Below are 6,862 nucleotides of genomic sequence, written 5' to 3'. Positions count from 1 at the left end.
TGGACATGCTGCAATTAGAGAGCAGAAGGTGGCTGGGGGGAGAGAGAGGTTCGCATGCAGAGCATTGGCAATACCACTAGAAGCTCACCCCCTCCACCCACACACATAAACACACACAGATACCCACAAAATATGTTATATATATATAAAAAACCACAAATGTCCATACCCTGATGATTTCTGCAAGTGGTCCTTTTCAAGCTGAGAAACAAATGTTGCCATGGTCACTGAATCATGAAGGTCATGTGATGCATTATTCATTTCCCTCCTGTCACTGCGACCCCACTGCGCTCTACTACAGACAACCATCCCAAAAACTCAAGCAGTGAAGAAGTGTTTTTTTTTTTTTTTTATCTCTTTTTTTGGCTTTGCAGCAATCTTGCAGAGATACCAGACTGTCACTCTTTTGGCAGATTTCTACAACCCTTCTACAACTTCAGGGGACTGCAGATGTACAGTACTTAAAAAAAAAAAAAAGTCAAACAAAAAAACAAATAAAGTGATATTGTTTTCTTTTATTTTGCTACAGTTACAGCAATATAATGCAAGCCATGCACATGGTATAGCTTACACTGAAATTGGATTGGAATTAGAGCCTCTGGAGCATTTATTCACTTGTGCTCCTTGATGCATTATGTTACCACTTGAAAAATAAATCAAGTGTTGAACACTGAAATTACAACTGACAGCCTGTCTAACTGCAACTGCTCAGGACTTAAAATAATGACAATGATTATGGTAGAATCAATGTTATGTATATTATGTTTATTGATTGTACAAGTGCATCCGTTATCTTTGCCTCAGTTCTAATTTCAATCACAATGATTATAGCTTGCACAGGAACTGAGGTACTGGGTGTATTGACACAAGTTTCTTAGAGTACATGCTGTATACTGTTGGTCTACAATCAGAAAAAGCTAAAAGAAAACACTTCTGGCAGATATTTTTCCTCAGAAGTTGATGGAGATCAAAAGAGAGCTGAAAGGACATTGATTGTTGGACAGACACTAATGTAGTGGACAGAAACACAACTCCAAATGCTAATGTCTGTGTTTACACAGGATCCATCCAGCGCTCAAAGCCCAACACAAACATTTACACACAGAGTGGTTATGTGGCTTGCCTAGACAGCTGTAGTAATTAAAATAGGAACATATCTGTTCTGTCAGATGTGCATGAGACAGAAGAATGGTTAACACTTTATAATAATGGTACATGAATTATCATGAATTCATGCATGACTTAATGCATGAAAAAGCATGAATTAATTTATGTAGTACATCATGAACTATCCATGATAATGGACCATGATTAATAGTATCTCATTCATGATTTAATGCAGGAACAATACATTAATTAATGCATCAATTAAGGTATTTCATTCATCATGATTTCTGATTTATTATTGATGTTCATGTCTTCTTCATGGGTAAATCAGTAGTTAAAGTGAATTGTAGTGTTGTAATTATGACATTACTTCATTACTTTTTCATGTTTGTGGCCCTTCAAATAAAGTGCTGAGCTGGTCTATCATTATCATTGATAAATAAGATATGATTAATGGTGGCATATGCCCCAATCCTTGTGACACCACAAATAAAAAAAAAAACTGCAAGACATTTCATGTGTTCAGACACTAACACAAGTTAGTAAAAAGTAAAATTCATAAATATCCTACTTGGCTGAGCATTGTTCTTAGACATTACTGTTTAAGTGCCTTGTGTTGTTCTGAATAAAGCAACTATTAAAATGTATCTGCAGTATACTGTATTTTGTGTAAATGTAGTGACCTCAGTATCAGTTTGCCAACCCACTCCTTTAATTCTTAATACATTACATTTTATGCCACCATTAATAATATCCTATTTATTTCAGGTCAGCACTTTATTTGAAGGGCCACAAACATGATGAAGTAATGAAGCAGTAATGTTTAGTTAACCATGATTTAAAATGTTTATAATATATGTACACTGCTGTGACTGGTCAGTTTTTTTGAAGAAGAAGACACGAACATCATTAATAAATCAGAAGTCATGATTATTCAAATACCTTAATTGATGCTTTAATTAACATTAGCATTAAGTCATGCATGAGATACTAGTAATCCTTGTACATTAATGATAGTTCATGACGTACTAAATGAATGAATGCATGTTTTTTTTATGCATGATGTCATGCATGAATTCATGATAATTCATGTACAATTATTATAAAGTGTTACCAGTGAATGAAAAACACAGCTGAAACGCCTAAATACATTGGAAGGGACAGGGAAGTCAAAGATCAAACACAGATTCCCAGCTACAAAGATGACTCACAAGGTCCGACGAGGTCCAGGTGCTGTGAAGTGAAACTGCAGAGGACTGATGATGAGCAGCTCATGGCGACCACAACCATACTGTAACTTGTGAACAGATGTTGCGCGAACATTTAAAATGCCTTTACAAAAAAAATTGTAGTTTAAAAACAAAATAGCTCCTTATATCTGAAAGAAAAGTAGGTTGTTAGTCAGTGCATCTCAAAATTACTCTGAAGAGTGCCTTGATGATTTGACATATCAGTATGTGGTTCTTCTGGTACAAATTGTGAAGTACACTCTTCTATGTAAATATATATATATAATTTCAATTATTTTACAGCAAAATGGCATGAAGCCATATGTTCCGTTCAGCTATGCGCAGCCAGAGGCTCAGGGCTCCATAGCCTTATCCCAAGACAGTCATGCCTTCTTGGTTGTTAACCACTGGATTAATAACATTTTCTCCATGGAAAGTACTTTCCTCTGCTGATTATTCGGGGTGTTTGAATCTTCTCTCTGTAAAAGATAGAAGCCAGGAGGAAATGGGGACACAGTGGCTAAAGGAAATCAGCTGTGAAAGTAATGGAACAACACATGACATTGTCCATCCTTCTTTTTTGGCCAAACACTTAACCTCAGCTTGCTTCAGGTACCACTCTCAGCCCTCTGGTGTATCTGACATAGTACCAGGATTGTTTAAAATGCAGGTTTTATGTTGAAATGTATCTTTTGTCTTGACATGTGATGAAGAGATTAAGAAGAGACATTCAACTCTCAAAATCCCACCAAGGATCAGATCCCTTCTCTCCATTTTCACATCTAATAGGAGTCATTTATGCATTAACTGCACCATTTCTAGATTAGAGCATCTCACTGTATTAGTCATGCTTTTCTGCTCCAATCCAAACTGTCCAGATAACTGCAGCCAGGAATGTTACTGGATACAATAAACTATCATGACTGGCACTGATTCTGTTAGAATTATAGAACAAACACATCCTTACAGTTTGTTTGCAAATCTAAGTCACAGTCTTGCTTCTTCTTGTGTCTCTGAAATCCCTCACCCATTATCCTGATCCTGTCGCTCTATTGATCAGAATCTCTTATCTGTCCCACAGTTGAAGTCAAAGGGGCATTGAGCCCCCAGGTTTATTAAACTCAATTTAAGATACTCCTGTTACCTTTTTTACATTTAAACTGAGGAAGGAGTCAAGCTGCAGAAAAATATTATTCATTATTAATTTGCACGTGGTTTATGATGCAAAATGTTGATGCATGATGTCAGCAGCAACATTAAATAATGGTATAACAAGTGACCATTTTATTAAATGGCCATATGTTTTCAATGTAAAATTATTATTTTCAAAGTAACTGACTATAGCTGTCAGAGTGAAAAGTAACATATTTTCATAAAAAAATGTAGTGAAATGTAATGCTAAAATATATGGATGGAAATAATTGTACAAGTACCTGCATTTAAGAATACTACTTGAGTAAATGTACTTTGTTACTTTCTATCAGATGCAACACAGAAAAGCAAAAAAATAAATTGTACTGCTCCTGAGCCTATCTGAGTCTATTTAGCAGGATTAGTCATAAATCTGTGGTTTATAGATCACAATATTATTAAGTGGTAATGGTAGATTCAATAACATTCTTCCAACATCTGACTAGCGGGCACATTTCATTTTCATTTCCCTTTTTCTGTTTTCACTATTCATTGCAACCAGCGCCGGTAGAGGAGCTTCCTTTCCTCTTGTCTTAAGTTTCTAAATATATCACCCCCTACAGCTGTTGCTGTCAGGAATGACCTGAAAACAGCCAAAAAAGGGAGGTTTGACACATGGTATATATGTAACAGGCTTTACCTGCTAAATCGGTCTCTGTGTTTGCCCAGAAAGCAACCATGACAAATTGATCTGAGAATGAGAAACTCAGTATGACCATCTGTGGCTTGGGTATTAAAGCAGAATATCACTGAAATTCTGCCTTAATTCATCCGCCACCCTGTGACATTTCAGTATGTGAACAGTAATTGCAGAGCAGATTATTCTTGGCATTTCATTGAGCATGACGTTAAGAAAAAGTGCCCTACAGTAGATTTATTGTGTAGAATCCTCATAATGTTGAAGGTACGAGTGACTGCACAACTCAATAATTTAAAAGAACAGGGCAATTCTCTTTAAACAGAGTAACAATACTATTTTTCCCCTCTGACAAATTCTGACACAAGCATTAAATATTTAAGTCAGAATTTGATGAAGCTGGCCTTTGTGTAACTGTATAATTGTACAGTTGTTGAGAGATGTGGTTTTGGAGATTGGACAGCAGTTAGGTGCATTTTAAAACACATCCTTCCTATATTTCATAAGAAATCATCAACTAGTGCTGAAATCCCCAGTGAATGAAATAATCAAGGTTTGGCTTCAGAAACGGAGCATACAGACAGCCTCAATCCATATTTATGTGTGTGTGTGTGTGTGTGTGTGTGTGTGTGTGTGTGTGTGTGTGTTTGTGTTTGTGTGTGTGTGTGTGTAAGTGAGAAAGAACCTCAATGTATGTTACATTACAGTTCATGTACATTTGTGTTGCTACAGTTGTTCGTACAGCTCCTGCACACACTGCCAGCGGGCATATCACAACACAATCCTTGCATTTCAAGGACTCAACACCTGTGTTTTTCTACCCAGTCAGAGTTGAGTAACAGCTCCACTCTAACAAGATATCCAGGACAGGGAGAGGAATGGGAGGTATATTTCTGTGTACTAAATAATGTAGAGGGGAGGAGAAAAATATTGCTTTTGTTTTCTTCCAGGTCGGGACCCCTAACAAAACACTGGTGATTGACCAAGCCAAGGGGATTCCATGTTAAGCTGACGGATGCCAGACAAATTGCAACAGGGTCTTATTCATTGTATTATCCATTGATTTTATCAGTACGACTTTAAGCTGCTATAATTAATATTTTCATGTTAACATGATGACCATAATAGATCACATGAATACGTGTATGTGAAAGGTGTCACTCGTAGTAATAAACCCATAGAGAAATATCACCTGACTCTGCAGAGCTGAAGGGAACACGTTTTATTGTGTCTTCCAGGTAATTGTTTTGGTTTTCAACAACTTTCCTTTATTGGTTTAGTCTCACTTTCCTCATCAGCGGCGTTTTCAGATACAGCTGGCAGCTATTTTCAGTTAAACAGCCCTAAAAAAATCGCTGTACGCAAACCTGTCAATCACCAATCACAGGCCACTGATGTCAGTGACTAGCTGGTGTGCTGTGCACAGTGGAGGGACAGAGCTAAAAGGAGAGTAAATATTAGACCTTCATTTTTCAGGTGGATACGAACACTACTCCAAATGACTAATAATATTGCTCCATATCTGCTGGATGAGTAAACAAGGGTTTGCTGACAATATGTTCACAGCTTGTTTATCGCCGATCAAATCAATTATTGCAGGATTTACTGTATAGTGTGTCCGAGTTAAACTGAGAAGTTGGAATTTCCAATTTCCTGTCTGTCTGAAATTTCAACTACAACATGTAGATGGATTTCCGACTCAGAAAGTTGGGAGAACCTCACCAACCCTGACATCACAATCCATGGCTGCTCCGAGCATCAACAGTACTTCTGTCTTATTTGTGTCTCCTTAAATCATTCGTGCCCACAGTAATGTCCATCTTCCATCTGGATATGGAATCATCCATCAGAAATCATGGATATGTTGCTACGGTGTTTGTACGCGCAAATTATCACATAACCAGGTGTTATCAACTGGTAGTGCTAAAAATGGCTAACCTGCTAGAGTCCCCCCACCCTGTTAAAGCTGTTAAAACTTTTTTATATTAATGAACATCCGTTACATTCAAGCCATTGCCAAATGATTAGCTACAAAGCTATTTAAGACTATCAGCTACACACAACTCTCTCTGTATTTCTCAGCTGCAATGTTCATTACATTCTACAATATGAAAGTGTTTGGCAGATGAAACAGCATACTGATGATTGACTAGTAGATCCTAAAATGTTAACTTCATCCTCATGGTGGCGCTATGAGAAAATGCCACAGGGGTCATTCAAATCAGAGTTCATTCTCCTGGGTGCATGATCATGTTTTTAAAAACATGGAATGCTCCCATATGATATTCATTGTTTTGACCTTTTAGCTTAAAGATGCTAAAGGGCAGCAGGTCACCAAAACATGATTCAATGAATTTCACTAATTGTTTGCTGGAGCGTGAATGGAGATTTTGGAGAAGAAAAAAAAATCCCTATTTTCCTTTTTTAGAGCGCAGGAACAACTGATAACGAACTGACAATAGTTGGGCTCATGTCAAGGCGAGGAAGCATTGCAATCTGAGGTTCTACCTTAAAGCAGCCATATTATGCTCATTTTCAGGTTCATAATTGTATTTTAAGGTTGTACCAGAATAGGTTTACATGGTTTAATTTTCAAAAAACACCTTATTTTTGTTGTACTGCACCGCTCTCTCTCACTGCTCCAGATCCTCTTTTCAGCTGGTCTCTGTTTTAGCTACAGAGTGAGACCTCTTTTCTT

Source organism: Sander lucioperca, chromosome 3 (genome assembly GCF_008315115.2).
Source record: "Sander lucioperca isolate FBNREF2018 chromosome 3, SLUC_FBN_1.2, whole genome shotgun sequence".
Lineage (NCBI taxonomy): Eukaryota > Metazoa > Chordata > Actinopteri > Perciformes > Percidae > Sander > Sander lucioperca.
The sequence above is the reverse complement of the archived record's forward strand: the minus strand, read 5'-3'. Positions refer to the sequence as shown.